Genomic DNA, 19763 nt, shown 5'->3' on the forward strand with positions numbered 1-19763 from the left:
ATAAAACATTTTTGGTAAATCTTTCTATAACATACACTTTACAACCTCACCAATCTTTTTATTAAAAAAAGGGGTGCTCACCTCTCAGTGTGTTGTATCACAAACAATGGCCGCCGCTTGCTTTTCAGTTGGAAAGATTAGGCCCCGCCCACACAGTCGATTGTCTGTCTCCATCACCAGGACCTGATTTGGAGCACAGAAGCCCCACCCACTCTGTGTTCCTGTACTAAGATGGCCACACTGAATCAAAATGGCGTCACACTGAAACTTTTCACCCTCCTTGACAAAAATGTCTGCCGTTAACCTGGGGTTGTCAGCAGAAGAAATTTCCTCAGCTGCAAACACAGGATCTTCAGATTATTATTCGGGGCTTGCGACCTACCCCAGTTGCTTATGAAGCCTCCCCACCTACTGACCCCGGGAATGGAGCTGAGGCAGCACACCCTCTCCCCTCTGCCAGTGTTTGTCTCTGTCTAGGCTGGGAGCCTGGGTCTAGAGTTGCACTGCTGGCAGTTGGAGAAGCCTAGGCCCCGGGCCTGGAAAAACGGTGAAAGGTAGGAGAATTATAGAGGTTAGAGAAAAGATTTACAAATTAATTAACTTTTTTAAAAAACAATTTGTGTTTTAAAAGCAACTTTTTTTTTGCTGGAAATGTAGATTTGAAAAGAAACACGCAGAAAGTGGGAAAAAGAAATGAAAAGTTTGGAATCAAGATGGCGGCGACTCACCTCGGTTCAGAATGATAAGGCCCGCCCACACACGCACCGATTGGTCAACCGTCAGGTCACTGAACTGTAGGATTGGTCAATCATCACGTCACTCAACTGTAGGATGGCCCGCCCCCACCCGATGCAAATGAGCGGATAATGAGAGGAATTTGGAACGTTTTTTGGATACCGTCGGCACAATTTTTGTCCGACCGTTGGCACAATTTTTGTCGGAGCAAAAAGTAAATACGCCTACAAGAGTCCCCTAATGATGAGCTTTCTTTTGATATAACATATGCATAGGTACGCTCTATAACTTTTGATTGTATAGCCGGCCAGAGAGACAGACAGAGAGACAGACAGAGAGACAGACAGATAGACATATCCTTTTGTATATATAGATTATTGCTTGTCAATATAAGTTTCAGCTGGGAATGGACATTCTTTGGAAAATTGAACTTGTGTGGTAGCACTAGTTTTCTGGTTTACACTTGATTGTTGTCTTCCTATTTGGGATCATTCTGCTTGATATTTATTCTGACATTTTGAAATATTTGGGGGAAAAATTCATGTTCGCCAGCCAAGTTGTCGGTGTTACCAGCAACTGCAGTTAACGGCCACAATGCTAACTGAGTGAAATTGGTCTGGGGGGCATGGAAATAGGTGGCGCAGCGCTCACCTTCCATGCAACGCTGTCCTGGTGGTATTGCTGGAGGGATCCGCAATGAAGTTTCTGTCCAGGTCCGGCGTTGCAGCTTCCCACAGCCTCTGTGAGCGAAGCTGTGGAGCTCGCAAGGAGTTGTGGGCAATGAAGAGATCTGAGATTTAAAGGGGCTGAAGCAATACAAAATAAAATGCAGTGAATCAATACATTTTTCAGCCCTTTCTGCCTTTTAAGAAACCTATATATATAAAGCGGTTTGTCTCTCTGTTTGTCTGTTTGTCTGTCTGTCTGTCCACTATACACTCAAAAGTTATACAGTGTACCTGCACGCATGTTATATCAAAAGAAAGCTTATCATTAGGGGAGTCTAATAGGCATATTTACTTTTTGGTCAGACAAAAATTGTTCGGACAGTATACAAAAAAGGTTCAAAAAAGGCAACATTCCGCTCATTAGCGTTGAGTGACGTGATGGTTGACCAATCGTACACGGGATAGCGTTGAATAACGTGATGGTTGACCAATCGGTGTGTCACAGGGGGCGTTTCATTGCGTGTGTGGGCGGGCCTAATCCTGCAGCCTCCCAAAACTTCGCCGCCATTTTTTTATCCCGAACGCGGACACCCGCCGCATTAAGTTACACAATTAAATCGTTTTTAAAAAAAAGTAAATTAATTTGTAAATATTTTTTCTAACCTCATTAATTTTCCTACCTTTCACCCTATTTTTTTGCTCTTCACTCGCTGCCTCCACCATGTGCTCCCTACAGACCTCGAAGCCTCGGCCTCTCCTCCCCAGCCACGCCCGAGCTAGGCACCGCCCGTCCCGCTGGCCCCGACTACACACAAGCAGCCCGCGATCACCGCCATCTTCGTAAAGGCTAGCTGGGCGGGAGACAGCGCGCGCGTGAACGCAAGGAAGACGCACAGGAGTCTGGGAATTGTAGTTTCCTGGGCTCGGGCTCTGCAGCCCATTGAGGTGAGTGCCGGAAAATCGCCGATCTAGCATTGTGATCGGCGGCTTCGGGTCACAGCGTCCGGGCTCTGAGGAAAGGGAGAGGGAGGGAGGGAGGGGGAGGGAAAAGGAAAGGGAGGGGGAGGGAAAGGGGGAGGGAAAGGGAGAGGGAAGGAGGGAGAGGGAGGGGGAGGGAAAGGGAGGGGGAGGGAAAGGGAGAGGGAAAGGGAGAGAGAGGGAGGGAGGGAAAGGGAGAGAGAGGGAGGGAGGGAAAGTGAGGGAGAGGGAGGGAGGGAAAGCGAGAGGGAGGGAAAGAGAGGGAGGGAGGGAAAGGGAGAGGGGGGAGGGAAGCAGAGTAGGGAGGGAGGGACAGAGAGTAAAGCAGGGACAGGGGGAGGGAGAGAGGGGGAGGAAGGAGGGGGGAGGGAGGGAGGAGAGGGGGAGGGAGAGGGGGAGGGGGAGGGAGAGGAGAGGGGGAGGGAGAGGGAGAGGAGAGAGGGAGGGTGAGGAGAGGGGGAGGGAGGGAGAGGATGGGGGAGGGAGGGGGAGGAGAGGGGGAGGGAGGAGGAGGGAGGGGGAGGGAGAGGAGGCAGGGAGGGGAGAGGAGGGAGGGAGAGAGAGGGACGGGAGGGAGGGACAGAGAGTAAAGCAGGGAGAGACAGGGGAGGGAGAGAGAGAGGGTGAGGGAGAGAGGGGGAGGGAGATAGGAAGGAGGGTGAAGAGAGGGAGGGAGAAGAGAGGGAGGGAGAGGAGAGGGAGGGAGAGGAGAGAGGGAGGGAGGGAGAGGGAGGGTGAGGAGAGAGAGGGAGGGAGGGGAGAGGCGAGGGGGAGGGAGGGGAGAGGAGAGGGAGAGGGAGGGTGAGGAGAGGGGGAGGGAGAGAGAGGGACAGGGGAGGGAGGGAGAGAGTAAAGCAGGGAGAGACAGGGGAGGGAGAGAGAGAGGGTGAGGGGGTGGGAGAGGGAGGGAGAGCTCGCCTTCCTTCCTTCCTTCCTTCCTTCGCAGGGGTCCATCGGGCCAGGCCGGAGGCGCTCTCCTTCCCCCCCTCTCTCTCCAGGCTAATCCCGAACTCAATCCAGCAATCTCTCTCTCTCTCTCTCTTCCCCCCCCCCCCGTCTCTCTTCTCTTCTCCCCCCAGTCTCCTCTCTTCTTTCTTCCCCCCCGGCTCTCTCTTCTCCCCCCAGTCTCTCTCTTCTCACCCCCAGTCTCTCTCTCTCTCTCTCTCTTCCAACAACAACATGCCCCAAAAAAACCCTCGGCACCCAGCCGGGCACTCCAGCTAGTATTCAATATATAATAGAAGTTCCCAAATGTGAACATTCAGCTGTTAAAGCTGAATTACCCTTCCTAATCTCAACAAATGGGAAACTGCCTCAGCACTAACACAAATGGCTCAGCAAACCGGGGGAAGGGGCACCCACAGTCTCACACGCAGAACTCCAGCTTTGTGCAGGGGTTCAACACTGCAAGAGCATCCCGCTACCCACAGGGGCCAGGAACCCCTCCAGAAAAGAAAGATGTGGAAGTACATCACTAAGGTCGTCATTGCCAGCAGTGTCGCCCCCACCATCTGGCTCCAGTGCCCAAAGAAGCTTCATGACTTCAGACCACTGGTCAAGGTCAATGAATGCATCTTCAAAAACCATCTCCTAACAACTGCACCACTGGCCTCTACACCCTGCTCAATGCACAACCCCCAATCACTCACCTACCAAACAATCTGCACCAATGACGAGGCACATCTCCAATTCCTAGCCTCACCTCGCCCCCTTGGAGGAGATGATGCAGGCCATTCGTGGCAGGGTATGGTTGAGCCCTTGCCCAGCGGCGGGCTGAAAAGATACAAGATGCGGGTATCCTCATACGTTATCACTCCTTCTGGTATGCACCTCTTGCTTTCCCACTCTTCTCTGTCAGCACAAACTCCACCCTTGTGCCTTCCTCATTTCACACACCCAAGAAATGCAGCCTGCCCAGGCCAATGGGTCAACCAGAAGAGGCAGCCTGCCCAACCAGTGGGACCGCAGGCAGATGATTCAATCCCGGATATCCTGGCCACAAAGGGGCTGTTTGGGATGCATCCTTCCATCTGATTCCTCATCTTCGGCTTCCTCCTATTCTGCGTCTTCCTCTTCCCTCTGCAAGCAGATGCTGTAAATGTGAAATGACAGCATAAAATGCTGGAAATTCTCAGTTGGTCAGGCAGCATGTCAACCTGAGACGTGAACTTCTTTTCTCTCCACAGATGTTGCGTGACCTGCTGAGTATTCGCAGCATGTTCTGTCTTCTCAAAGGCCTTCATTTATCATCCAAGCTCTTGCAAGCGTCCAGCAGCACTCCCTACACACTTAAAACTTTTCACATCTATTGCAGCAAGCCACCATTTCAATAAAATCAAAAAAAAAACAGTCCAAACCCTTAAATTCAAACTTACCTGAATGCTGTGTGTGTCCCTTTAAGAGCTGCAGACATTGCCACTGTCAGTCTGCTTGCACTGAATTCAGCACTGAGGTCGAAGTTCGCGTTGGTGACGTTATCTTGGCGTTGCAGCCGATTGACGTCACCACGCCACCATTTTCTCTTTCAGGGCGCTGCCAGTTACCAGCAGCGCAAAAGGGGTGTCGAATATGGCCACTGCTGCGGGACCCACCACTAGCTGGCGAAAGAGCGGCGGCCACCATTTTATCGCCATTTCATGGCGCTACCGAGTGGTGCTCAACAGATGAATTTCTAGCCCTAAAAGTGTGCTGGTACAGTTGCCTGGAAATTATCCAGGGATCCAATACACTTTTTAGTCTGAGAACCTATGTAGGTCAGGTCTAGTAGCTTTAAAGTAGATTCATCTATCTATAGTATATATAAATCAGTCTAATGTTAAAAAAAAGTATTGACGGGAGAAATTGTATGTTTCATAATATGGCAGATTAGCACAGCCAACCAGAAACTGACAATCTGACCATCCACACCCAACAGACTATTTCATGCTTTGAAGCAAAGCTATGGAACAATCTAGATGTCACAGTTAAGGGTATTCAAACACTTAAACTGTAGTGCAGCTCACAGGTAATCCAACAGCCAGTTCTATGATGTTCCGAAATGCAGATTCAATTCCCTGACTGCCTAATCTCAGTTGCGCTGTTGTGGGAGGAACCAAAACTAGATGCCTCTTCATTGAGGAGAAAACTAAAACCAGAAAAAAATATTGATGTGTTTTTGTTGTGTGTCTCTTGGTGGCTAACGGAAGTGTAGCATTCTCAGAGGCCTGGGAGCAGGCTGCCAACCTGCTGGATATGGATGACCTAGCACCATGCATTGAAGGGGAAGCTTGATAAGTACATGAGGATAGTAGGATATGCTGATAGGGTTAGATGAAGTAGGGTGGGAGGAGATTTGTGTAGTGCATAAACACCGGTATAGACTAGTTAGGCCGAATGGAATATTTCTGTGCAGTAAATTCTATATAATTGTAGCTGTGGCTTTCGGCATACCAGTTTATAGTGTAAACGCTGTTTTCCACTAGAGGACTGCACCCATCCTAGTCAGTGGTTCTTCCTTTGCTAGCATTTCTTCACAGTGAACCAAGCACATAATATATAAATTAGGATGTGCATGCCTCCAAAACTTATTTCTTCATAAATAGCAAGAATAGTGGATAAAAAGAAAACAATTGCAAATACTGGAAATCTGAAATAAAAACAGAAAATGCTGTAAATACACAGCTGGACCATCACATCCATTATTCATCCAATGGTAGATAATTGTGTAAACTGGTAGTGAATATGTGAAACTACCGAAATAGAAAAATATGCTTTTTAAATTGGAGATTCTTGACTTTTTGTAATCGTAATGTACTCTGAAATGAGGCTCCTGCTAGACTAGTTGATGCAGGCACCTCGTCTGAATTATGATCATGAGGCCCAAAGACAAATTTAGTTCGGTCTTCGGGCCTGTCCGTTCCAGATTCCCATCACCGTCTGCTGCTGGAATCTCGCCCACCTTGAGGCGCTAATAAATTTAGGCCCCTATCTCTTTTTTAAGTTGCTGTTTCATTTGAGCGTTTCACAGCTGAAAACTTTCAATGGACTCCACCTCGCTCCTTCAAAAACTGGGTGATGCTTACGATACCAAATTGTACTGTAGTGTGTATTGTGGAGATGGAGATTTATGCAGAAATCAGACCTCAAATTAAGGCTGCTTCTGCTACAATATTAGGCAGAATATTTTAGAAGCAGTCGTTCTTTAAATAAGCCAATGCTGGCACTGCGTGCACCTGTGCACAAATGAGCTTTATTCGTTCATGGGATGTGGGTGTCGCTGGCAAGGCCAGCATTTATTGCCCATCCCTAATTGCCCTTGAGAAGGTGGTGGTGAGCCACCTTCTTGAACTGCTGCAGTCCTTGTGGTGAAGGTACTCCCACAGTGCTGTTAGGGAGGGAGCTCCAGGTTATCGAACCAGCAACAATGAAGGAACAAAGATATATTTCCATGTCAGGATGGTGTGTAATTTGTAGGGGAACTTGCAGGTGATGGTGTTCCCATGCGCTTGTTGCCCTTGTCCTTCTAGGTCATAGAGGTCGGGGGTTTGGGAGGTGCTGCCGAAGAAGCCTTGGCGAGTTGGTGCAGTGCATCTTGTAGATGGTACACACTGCAGCCACAGTGCGCCGGTAATGGAGGGAGGGAATGTTTAAGGTGGTGATGGGGTGTCAATCAAGCGGGCTGCTTTGTCTTGGATGGTGTTGAACTTCTTGACTGCTGTTGGAGCTGCACTCATCCAGGCAAGAGTATTCCATCACACTCCTGACTTGTGCCTTGTAGATGGTAGAAAGGCTTTGGGGAGTCAGGAGGTGACAAACTCACCACAGAAAGCCAGCCTCTGACCCGTTCTTGTTGCCACAGTATTTATGTGGCTGGTCCAGTTAAGTTTCTGGTCAATGGTGACCCCCAGGATGTTGATGGTGGGGGATTCGGCGGTGGTTAGACTCTCGCTTGTTGGAGATAGTCATTGCCTGGCACTTGTGTGACGCGAATGTTACTTGCCACTTATCAGCCCAAGCCTGAATGTTGTCCAGGTCTTGCTGCATGCGGGCATGGAATGCTTCATTATCTGAGGAGTTGAGAATGGAACTGAACACTGTGCAATCATCAGCGAACATCCCCACTTCTGACATTATGATGGAGGGAAGGTCATTGATGAAGCAGCTGAAGATGGTTGAGCCTAGGACACTGACCTGAGGAACTTCTGCTGAGATGATTGACCTCTAACAACCAGAACCATTTTCTTTTGTGCTAGGTATGACTCCATTCAGTGGAGAGTTTTCCCCCTGATTTCCAATTGCTTCAATTTTACTAGAGCTCCTTGATGCCACACTTGGTCAAATGCTGCCTTGATGTCAAGGGCAGTCACTCTCACCTCACCTCTGGAATTCAGCTCTTTTGTCCATGTTTGGTCTGGGGCTGAGTGGTCCTGGTGGAACCCAAACTGAGCATTGGTGAGTACGTTATTGGTGAATAAGTGCCACTTGATAGCACTGTTGACAGCACCTTCGATCACTTTGCTGATGATTGAGAGCAGACTGATGGGGCGGTAATTGGCCGGATTGGATTTGTCCTGCTTTTTTTTGGACAGGACATACTTGGGCAGTTTTCCACATTGTCGGGTAGATGCCAGTGTTGTTGCTGTACTGAACAACTTGGCTAGATCTGGAGCACAAGTCTTCAGCACGATAGCCGGGATGTTGTCAGGGCCCATAGCCTATGCTGTATCCAATGCGCTCAGCCGTTTCTTGATATCACGTGGAGTGAATAAAATTGGCTGAAGACTGGCTTCTGTGATGGTGGGGACCTCAGGAGGAGGCTGAGATGGATCATCCACTCGGCCCTTATGGCCAAAGATGGTTGCAAACGCTTCAGCCTTGTCTTTTGCACTCGTGTGCTGGGCTCAGCCATCATTAAGGATAGGGGTATTCATGGAGCCTCCTCCTCCCGTTAGTTGTTTAATTGTCCACCACCATTCACGACTGGATGTGGCAGGACTGCAGAGCTTTGATCTGATCCATTGATTGTGGGATCGCTTAGCTCTGTCTATAGCATACTACTTCCGCTGTTTAACATGCATGTAGTCCTGTGTTGCAGCTTCCCCAGGTTGGCACCTCATTTTTAGGTACATCTGGTGCTGCTGCTGGCATACCCTTCTGCACTCCTCATTGAACCAGGGTTGGTCCTCTGGCTTGATGGTAATGGCAGAGTGAGGGATATGCTGGGCTATGAAGTTACAGATTGTGATGGAATACAATTCTGTTGCTGCTGATGGCCCACAACACCTCATGGATGCCCAGTTTTGAGCTGCTAGATCTGTTCTGCATCTATCCCATTTGGCACAGTGGTAGTGCCACACAACACAATGGAGGGTGTCCTCAATGTGAAGCTGGGATTTCGTCTCCACCAGGACTGTGCGGTGGTCACTGCTACCAATGCTGTCATCGATAGATGCATCTGCAACAGGTCAATTGGTGAGGACGAGGTCAAGTAGATTTTTCCCTTGTGTTGGTTCTCTCACCACCTGCCGCAGGTCCAGTCTGACAACTGTGTTCTTCAGGACCTGGCCAGCTCAGTCAGTAGTGCTGCTACTGAGCCACTCTTGGTGATGGACATTGAAGTCCCCCACCCAGAATACATTCTGTGCCCTTGTGACCCTCAGTGCTTCTTACAAGTGGTATTCGTAGCAAGAGGGTTCGAGTACAGGAACAAGGATGTCTTGCTACAGTTGTACAGGGCCTTGGTGAGACCGCACCTTGAGTATCGTGTGCAGTTTTGGTCACCTTACCTGAGGAAGGACGTTCTTGCCATGGAGGGAGTGCAGCGAAGATTCACCAGGCTGATACCTGGGATGGCAGGAATGACGTATGAGGAGAGATTGTGTCGATTGGGCTTATACTCACTGAAGTTTAGAAAATTGAGAGGGGATCTCATCGAAACCTATAAAATTCTGTCAGGTCTGGACAGACTAGATGCAGGAAGGATGTTTTGGATGGCCGGGGAGTCCAGAACCAGGGGTCATAGTCTAAAGATAAGGGGTAAGCCATTTAGGACTGAAATGAGGAGGAACTTCTTCACCCAGAGAGTGGTGAACCTGTGGAATTCTCTGCCACAGGGGGCGGTGGAGGCCAGTTCATTAAATATATTCAAGAAAGAGTTGGATATATTTCTTAAGGCTAAAGGGATCAAGGGATATGGGGAGAAGGCAGGGACAGGGTACTGAATTTGGATGATCAGCCATGATCTCATTGAATGGCGGAGCAGGCTCGAAGGGCCGAATGGCCTACTCCTGCTCCTATCTTCTATGTTTCAACATGGAGGAGTACTGATTCATCAGCTGAGGGAGGGCTGTAGGTGTTAACCAGCAGGAGGTTTCCTTGCCCATGCTGGACCTGAAGCCATGAGACTTCATGGGGTCCAGAGTCAATGTTGAGAACTCCCTGGGCCACTTCCTGCCGACTGTACATCACTGTGCCGCCACCTCTGGTGGGTCTGTCCTGCCGGTGGGTGATTCTGTGAGTGTGACTATGTCAGACTGTTGCTTGACTAGTCTGTGGGTCAGCTCTCCCAATTTTGGCACAAGACCCCAGATGTTAATGAGGACGACTTTACAGGGTCAACTGGGCTGGGTGTGCCATTGTCATGTCCGAAGCCGGTGTCTCGGTCGATGCTGGGTGGTCCATCTGATATTATTATTGTTTCTCATAGCGATTTGTTACAACTGAGTGGCTTGCTAGGTCATTTCAGAGGGCGGTTAAGAGTCAACCACAGTGCTGTGGGTCTGGAGTCACTCATGGGAACGGTAGCATAGTGGTTATGTTGCTAGTAATCTAGAGGCCTGGACTGATGATCCAGAGATGGAAGTTCAAAGCCCACCATGGCAGCTGGGTAATTTATAATTCAGTTAATTAAATAAATCTGGAATAAAAAGCTACTGTCAGTAATGCTGACCATTAAACTATCGGATTGTTGTAAAAACCCATCTGGTTCACTAATATTCTTTAGGAAAAGAAATCTGCTGTCCTTACCTGGTTTGGCCTATATGTGATTCCAGACCCTCAGCAAGGGAGACAGGAGTGTGGGTAGGGTGTGCTGAGGGCAAGATTTTTTTTTTAAAGTCATGCTGCCTCCCTCTTAGCACCAAAAGCACCTGAGCATTTTGGGTATGCCACCTCACTTAAGAAGTAATTTTCATCTTAATCACCTGGGTGGTAACCTGGCAGAATAGATTGCCTACACATTGTAGAACCTTCCCAATTTTCGTTCCATTAAAATCAGTGGCATGAAAGTTGGCTGGGTTCTACGACAGGTGGCGATCCACTCCACCAGGTTACTGCCCAGGAGGTGAAGTTGAAAATTGCCCCCAATGAGTCTAGCACACAGCTTGTGTATAACCTTCCAGCCCTGTTTGCACTTGCTGCCTGCATTCTGGCACTCGGCATCTAGCTCAGAAGAAAAATCGCTACCCGTAGGTGATTAGCCAATTACTTCCTTGCATCTACAGCTGAAGCCTATGGAAACTAGTAACTGCTAGCCAGTCATCGTTAAGCAGGGTTCTATTAAGGCAACTGCAAAGGGAAGGGAGTGACATTAAGCAAAAACAGAAGGCCTTTAAACCAGTACTTGAAGCCTCTTTAGAGCAATCAAAGCCACTGTTAAGGCAGATTATGATGCATTGTACTGTGAGACCAGGAAGATGAAACAAGATCAGTGCATTTTGGTCAGTCACAAAGTTATCCTAAATTGCTTTTTCGTTGGCTAAAGTCTGCAATCAATCATGGTCCAAAGGGTTCGTCTGGGCTAATGCCAATGACTGACAAATCCAGCGCTCTCCAGAAAACTTGAGTCCTCTTCCCTCACAGAACAGAACTCAAACCTAGAAATTGGTGTGAGAAACAGGTAAGCCTAAGGCGCACTGGATATTGGGCTTTTGGCCTTATTTTCATCAGACAGTCAAGTTGCGGATACCTGGAGGGCATCACTAGACAGCTCGCTGATGAAGAACATTTGAATTTAGGGCCACTGTGTCGCCGAGTAGTTCTGAGGAGAAGGAGAAGCGACCAGAAGGGCGGTAACCGGGAAAGGGAAGCAATCAGAAGGGTTGACGATCGCGAGGAAGACGCTCAGGAGAGGGTACCAATCGGGAGAGGAAGGCGATCGGGAAGGTTTGCTCAAGAGGGAGCATCTGGGTTAGGTTTTCCTGAGTGCAGCTGACCCGTTTCTTGGTATGGTTTATCAAAATTTTGCTGGTGTTGCAGTGTTGTTGGCTGCCTCATAGTTTGACTGTAGTCATGCGTGGTTTCATAGGGCTGCTTTCAGGGCTGGAGGACAAGGGGGAGCAGTGAGTAAGACAGCAAAGAGCAGGAGCAACTGCCAAAGAGAGAAGAGAAGGAGGACATTGTGCAGGAGGCCGTACCCACTGTAGGTATTCAGGGAGCAGTTCTCCTACATTAACTTTGCAGAGGAGCAATATTTGAGGTACCTTCCCTTCACCATGGAGGCTGTCACCGAGGTATTTCACCTGCTGCAGCCACTGCTCCAGCCTCGCATCGGGGCATGGACAGCACTGCCACGGCTGTTAAGATCACCGTGGCCCTTAACTTTTATGCCAAGGGCTCCTTTGAGGCTGCAGCAGGTGTTATCAGCGACATATTACAGTTTGCAGTCCACTGCTGTAGGTCTCTGAGGTCACTGTGACTATCTACATCAGGAAGATCAGCTACATGTGGAACTTGTTACCACCGAGATTAGTTGAGGCAAATATCTTAGATGCTTTCAAAAGGAAACTAAGGACCTGACACTAGAACAGGCTTTCAGCGTGGCAGTATCCTACGAAGTAGCAGCACGGGGAGCTGCGGAAATACAACAGAAACCACAAGAATACAGCGCTAACGAAATGGCGTATGGAGCAGAAAAGTGCTATCGCTGCGGCAGAACAACCCATGATAAGAAGGACTGCTGGTTTCAGGACAAAGTATGCAGGCAATGTGGGAAAATGGGACACATAGCAAGAGTCTGCAGGTCGGGAAAGAAAACCAACACTACAAGAACTACTAAGGAAAAGTACAAGAAAGGAAAGAAATTGACAGACAGTAGTTCGGAAGATCAGGAGAGTGATAAGGACTCCAGGAGCAGGAGACTAAGTTGTCTAAAGTTACACAACGTGATCGCAAAGGAGGATCACCGAACCATTTGGGTCACCCTCATGACAGCACGGTCCCCAGTAAAGATGGAATTGGACACAGGATCAGCCCTAACTGTCATGAATCGCCGAGACTATGAGCGGCTATTCCCACACATACCCTTGAAGGACACGTCCATTGTATTGAAGACATACACGGGGCAAAAAGTCTACCCCAGAGGAAAAATAAGGGTGCCAGTTGAATACAACGGCAAGGAAACACAGAAACTGTATCTATATATACTACCAGATGGAGGACCACCATTATTGGGACGTGAATGGATCCGAAAAATACAATTGGATTGGCATTCCATTCAGGTGCTAACTGTGACTGATAAAAAGGATGATGACGTCACACCTGGACGACTGTCAAAGATTGTAACTGACGCGAAAGAGGTGTTCCAACAAGGACTTGGGTCTAAAAGGAGTAACGGCAACGATAAAAATCGAAGATAACGCAAACCCAAAATTTTTTAAGGCCAGACCGGTACCTTACGTGATCCGCCCAGCCATTGAAGCAGAGCTGGAGAGTCTGGAGCGTTCGGGTGTGCTGTTCAAGGTGGACTGGAGCGAGTGGGCCACACCCATCATTCCTGTAATGAAGAAATCATTGAGCAGCACGCCTGGGGAACCGAAGAAGGTTCGCATCCGTGGGGACTTCAAGGTAACTGTGAACCCAGTCCTGCACACACAGTACAATATCCACTTCCACGGATAGAAGATATTTTCGCCTCACTATCTGGAGGGAAATGCTTTACAAAGATTGATCTGGCCCAAGCGTATCTACAAATGGAGGTGGAAGAAGCATCTAGGAAATACCTCACGATAAACACTCACAAAGGCCTTTACCAGTACAATCGACTGGTATTCGGGGTAGCATCAGCCCCGGCTATTTGGCAGAGGGTGATGGAACAAGTCCTGCAAGGGATCCCGGGGACCCAGTGTTATTTGGACGACATCCTGGTTACGGGCGAAAATGACAGTGAACACCTTGCCAACCTGGAGCAGGTGCTCACGAGATTACAGGAATATGGGCTACGAGCCAACCGCCCCAAATGCGAGTTCTTCAGGAGACAAATCTCGTATTGTGGCCACATGATTGATGAGGAAGGGTTGCATAAGTCGCCGGACAAGATTGAGGCTGTAGTCAAGGCTCCAGCACCGGAAAATGTGTCGCAACTGAGGTCGTTCCTCGGGTTGGTGAACTACTACCATAAGTTCTTGCTGAATTTATCTACAATTCTGCACGCACTGAACGCCCTGCTGCAAACTGGAGTAACATGGAAATGGAGTGATGAGTGTAAGCATGCCTTTCAGAAATGTAAATGCCTAATCACTTCAAAAGAAGTATTGGCCCACTACAATCCAACACTACCGATTCGGTTAGCATGTGATGCGTCTCCCTATGGCATCAGAGCGGTGCTGTCACACAAATTCCTTGACGGTTCAGAGAGGCCAATAGCCTTTGCGTCGTGCTCGTTAACCTCAGCCGAGCGTAACTACGCCCAGATTGACAGGGAGGCCCTCAGCCTGGTGTGGGGGGTGAAGAAGTTCAATCACTATCTGCACGGGTAGAAATTCACCCTACTGACTGATCATCAGCCCCTGGTCTCCATTTTTAACCCAAAGAAGGGCGTTCCGGTGATGACGGCGCAACGGCTGCAAAGATGGTCACTTTTTCTAGGGGCACATCAGTACGACATAGAGTACAAGGGTACGAAACAGCATGGAAACGCTGATGGGCTGTCGCGCCTACCGTTGCCTATGGTAGAGGAAGCACCTGCAGTGGACCCTGTTGAGATATTCCATGCGACCATAGTCGAATGTCTACCCGTTACAAACTCAAGTATAGAGAAGGAAACCCGAAATGACCCGACACTCTCTCGGGTCTATGATTTGACGGTGAAGGGATGGCCAGCACATAGCGACTCACTGTTGCCAGCATTCTCGCCAAGGAGAGAACAGCTGTCAGTGTGCCGGGGGACCTTGATGTGTGGATCCAGAGTGGTAATTCCACCCAAGTTGAGAGATAGAGTGCTCAATGAGCTTCATGAGGGTCATCTGGGAGGGGTAAAAATGAAGAGCCTAGCCAGGGCGTTTGTGTGGTGGCCGGGAATCGATAAAGAAATCGAGGATATGACCAAGAGATGCACAGGATGCCAGAAGGTCCAAAACGCTCCACCACAGGCCCCGCTACATCCATGGGAGTGGCCCTCATCTCCATGGCAACGGGTACACATTGATTTTGCTGGTCCATTTATGGACTCAATGTTCCTAATCGCTGTGGACGCCCATTCGAAATGGCCAGAGGTCATCAAAATGTCCTCCACCACCACGGAGAAAACTATTGCAGTCCTACGGACCATCTTCACCAGGAATGGCTTGCCAGAACAGATTTGCTTCAACAATGGGCCACAGTTTGTGTCCGAGGATTTCCGGAGATTTCTGAGGAATAATGGGGTGAAACATTACACATCTGCCCCATATCATCCAGCCACAAATGGATTGGCTGAGAGGTTTGTTCAGACCTTTAAAAAGGCAATAAAGGCAATGAATAATGACGACATACCACTACAACACAAGGTGGATAATTTCTTGTTTGCTTCACATGCAGTCACCAACCAAGCTCCAGCCATAATGTTCTTCAACCGAAGGCTAAGATGTCGCCTGGATTTGCTCAAACCAAACATAAGACAAGATGTTGAGGATAAGCAATTCCAGCACATAAATGAGAAGCCAACCAGGAGCTTCAAGATAGGGCAACCAGTCTTGGCCCGCGACTACCGAACAGAAAAATGGCAGCCAGGAACGATATGCACACAGCAGGGACCACTAATGTACACAGTGGACGTTGGAGAGAGCATCGTGAGACGCCATGCTGACCAGATTCTAGAGTCACAGGAACAAGCCAAACCCATACCACGAGCAGGTGCACCTGGTAATCAACCCGAAGTACAGATTGCGTCTACCTCAGAAGCAGTGGTATTGGAAGCTGACGAACCAGCCAATGACAATGAACCAGAATCAACTCCGCCGCAAGAACATGATACTCGAGAAAGGCGCTATCCAGTCAGGATCAGGAAGCCTCCTCAAAGACTGAACTTATAAATGATTATTCAGTTGATGTATATAGTACAGAGAAAATTGTAATTGTAATTAGTTATTATTTAGTTGTTAAATGAATGTTATGTACTGTTTATCTAAAAGGGGAGGAATTGTTGTGTATGTACCTTTAAGAGAAGAACTGATTCCATACTGCAGTACCGGCAGTGACCACCCCTGTATATAAAGCCATAGCAGGCTTCTGTACGTCAGTCTTAAGTTACCCTCTGTTCAGTAAATACCTGTTATTATTGTTCTCCTGCAGTCCGTGTATTATTTATACTCGGACACTACAAAAGGTATGCTGAAAGGCTGAGATGAGGTAGATGGAATGGGAGGAGACTCATGCTAGTTGGATCAAATGGCCTGTTTCTATGCTGTACATTCTATGTACATCTTGTTCCACATGGACAGAGCAAAGCAGGTCAAGAGAGCACTAGGCTTTGCCTGCATGGCAGGTTTCCCCAGGGAGCAAATTGTCATAGGCTCCACTCACATTGCCTTGCATGCTCCCCATCACCAGCCTGGAACCTTTATAAATCAAAAGGGATTCCACTCCCTCATTGCACGGCTGGTTTGCGACCACAGGCAGCGCATTATGCAGATCTGTGCCCGATATCCTGGCAACAGTCATAACTCATTCATCCTGCCACCTTTATTCCAGCCAAGACATCAATTTTTTTTAAATATTTGTTCACAGGTTGTGGGCGTCACTGGCAAGACCAGCATTTATTACCCATCCATAGTTGCCCTTGAGAAGGTGGTGGTGAACCGCCTTCTTGAACTGCTGCAGTCCATGTGGTGAAGGTACTCCCACAGTGCTGTTAGGGAGTGAGTTCCAGGAATTTGACCCAGCGATGATGAAGGAACGGCGATATACTTCCAAGTCAGTATGGTGTGTGACTTGGAGGGGAACTTGGAGGCGGTGGTGTTCCCACGCGCCTGCTGCCCTTGTCCTTCTAGGTGGTAGAGGTCGCGGGTTTGCGAGATGCTGCCGAAGAAGCCTTGGCGAGATGTTGCAGTGCATCTTGTAGATGATACAGGCTGGTTACTGGGCAACAAGGACTATCCTCCCAAGACATGGCTCATGTCTCCTGTCAGAAACAGCTGCAGAGCTGGCCTACAATGGGAGCCATACCACCACAAGAAACATTATCAAGCAAACAATGCAACGCTTCCACTGTCTGGATTGTTATGAAGGAGTTTTGCAGTACACCCCTGAGAGGATATCCAGATTTGTGGTCATCTGCTGCATGCTCCATAACTTTGCCATCGTGCAGGACCAGTCCTTACTATCACCTGGGCAGCAAGAAATGCAACAGGAAGAGAAGGAGCATGAAGAGGAGAGTTTTGGTTTGGGGTTTGTGTCTGGCCAGTCAGTCGTGTCTGAGCTGCTCCAGCCCCGTGCGGTTTGAATCGCTTCCCCTTTGGTTCTGACCACCGGACTTATTTACAAGTAGCAATATAGACAAACGAGAGCAGTGGTTTGGTACAAAGAAAACCAATGTTTATTAAAAATAGAGAAACAATTACTATACAGAGAAAATCACTATGGATGCAACACAATTACACTTAACGGGGGAGGAGAAACGGACACATCGAGGGAAAATGACTAAAATGACACTTTAGCAATTCCCCTTAACTCCCACCCTTTACACCTATCTAGATTGTCTTGTAATGGACCAGAAAGTTGATGCTCACCAGTCTAGGATGTTGAAAACGCCTGCTCCGTGCCCTGTTGCCTGCCGATGTTTTAGGTTTTCACCGCCACAAAGCAGAGATACCCCAGTAATTCAAACGTAACTGCGGGTATCCTACTTCCCTGGACGGGCTCTTTGTTGACGATCCTCTCACTGGGTTGATGATACGGCAGGGCACCGGGGGCGAGGCGGGAGAGAGAGAGAGAGAGATGGCCTCCCGAAGGACTAGTTATACCCTTCCCGGTAGCCCTTATCTCCCGCCAGATCAGCTCATTTCTTTTGTCTAATCTGGACATGTTGAAACTCACAAAAGGTACCGATCTGGGCCCATCGACCTGGATGGTCGGTAATCCGTTTTGAACGCCTCATCAGTGTTCCCCTTTGTCCAACTGGTTTCGTGATGGGGCCATTCCAGTCTGAATGCCCCGTTGATCATTTGTAAACAGTGTTGATGTTCTCTAACGAAGGTCTGAGTGCAGCTAAGCTTGTCCCACTACATATTGAATAGGCCTTGCCTGCTCTTGATTGTTTGTGCAAATAAACCTTGATGGTTTTTAATCAGAGGCCCGAATGCCACTGGGTTTGCTTCTCATGCATAAATGCAGAAGCTCTGTCTGCATTCGAGTTTCTGGAAAGTTCCTTCTCACAGTCATCGGAATCCAAGTTTGTGAGTCCAAACTGAAACTTACAGGCCTTGGCCATGAGGCTGACCGCAGCCATCTTGTTGAGCCCTGGATTTTAAACTCAGTCCAACCAGGGTTTCTTCACTAAGCCAAAAGTAAATCTTTGGGGGAGACATGAAATTTGCGAATCCTTTCAGGCTGCTGATCTTCTATTGAGGACACTTCAGATGGCCTTGGTGGGCAACCTTGAGCAATTCTGAGCCTTGATTGCCCGGCTGTAGATTACAACACCTCAACGTGGGCTGGAGCAGGCTGGCCTAGCTGGCAGTGTGGCACTAACAAGGGCACTGGTTGGCAAGGGAGCAGGCATTCTGTTGTCATAAGAGTGGATAGCAAGTGCCTCTCCCATGGAACCAAGGCCACGCTCCAGTGACTGTCAATCAGCACTCCTCCTGTTCTGTGTGAGAACAGTATGTAAGAGTGATATGATGCTCTGGAAGCCCCCGTCAACACTGTCCCCCAAAGCCAAGATGGGAGCAATGTTAGATGCCATTGAAGCCATCACGGTGGGCACCACGGTCGTGTTCATGGAGCTGAACGCTCGGTCAATGTTGGACAGAATGGTCTCCATTCGCTGCACGAAGCCTTGACAAAAGGTGCAGCTGGACTCCTTTATGCTCTTTGATATTGTACGAAAGCTTGCTGGCAGGCTGCTCAGTGCACCTAGTGTTTCCTGGTACATGCCCATCAGCTTTCTTTGATAGGTTGAGCCCTCCAAGTCAGCATCTGAGCCCTCTAGCATCCTATCCCCTGGCCTAGATCCTGCACACTTGAATTCACCACGTGAAGACACCTCCTCTAACCTAGCCTCTATAGTACGTGTTGTGCCAATATCTGAGTTGGTGTCTGTGAGGGTCAAATCGAGTGATGCTGCATCTTCAGGAAGACTGGCTTCCTCTTCCTTCATTGGCACAGGGCTTTAATATCCTCTGCACCTGAAATGAAAGAGAGTGACAAGGGTTAGCTTGTGGTGTGAAGGGAGAACAGAAAGAGAGAGCTGTCTGGTAAAAGCATCTATAGTTTGTCATGCAGAGAGTGTGTGGGGCAAGATAGAACTAATAAGGGACACAGCCGTGACTCTCCCTCTGCACATTATCTTCGATAGGGGAGGCGGGGGGGAGAGAGGGAAGAGGGTGTGCAGACAAGCACTTCCTCCTCCTCTGGCAGCTTCCTGGTGCAGGCTGTAAGCAACCTTCTCCTGCAAGAAAGAAGGGAGTGTGTTCGTGACAGTCTTGAGGTGTTTAGAGAATGTGCCTGTCATGGTGGAATTGCAGATATGCAGTGTGTCAGATGTAAGTTGTGGGTAAGTGAGGGTTGGAATATAGCAGTATGAGTGTGAGGGAAAGAAGGTGTAGTGAAGTATGGTGTAATATAAGCGTGCATGGCAGCAGGGGAAGGGAGTATTTTGATTAGTAAAGCAGTGATAAGTGTGTAGCAGAGTATAAGAGAGCAGTATTATTACCTTGATAAGTCTGATGAGGTCATAAAACTTTTTTCATCTTTGGAGCCATGTCCTGGGTGCTAAGCTGCTGGCATCCATATGCTTTGCCATCTCTTCACGCAGTTGATGGAGCTGATGTCTGAAGGGCTTCCTGCCCCCTGCAGCAGAGGGGGGGGGTGGGAAAACGATGTCCCTCCTCCACTCCACTGTCTAGAACAGCGCCTCCAAGGCAGCATCCGAGGACCTGGTAGCACAATCTGCTGATCTAGCAGCCAGCCTTTTGCTCAGAAGTGCTTCCT

The 19763-nt window shown here is 48.7% G+C and overlaps 1 protein-coding gene across 1 annotated transcript in view; it reads left to right on the top strand.

Moving 5' to 3' along the window:
- The window catches only part of LOC147111928 (protein furry homolog), a 486257-nt gene that overhangs the window by 31096 nt on the left and 435398 nt on the right, over window positions 1–19763 (top strand). The window lies entirely within an intron of this gene.

The sequence above is a fragment of the Somniosus microcephalus genome, chromosome 10, assembly GCF_052327205.1.
Source record: "Somniosus microcephalus isolate GS21.2 chromosome 10, FLI_Smic_1.0, whole genome shotgun sequence".
In the NCBI taxonomy this organism is placed as follows: Eukaryota; Metazoa; Chordata; class Chondrichthyes; order Squaliformes; family Somniosidae; genus Somniosus; species Somniosus microcephalus.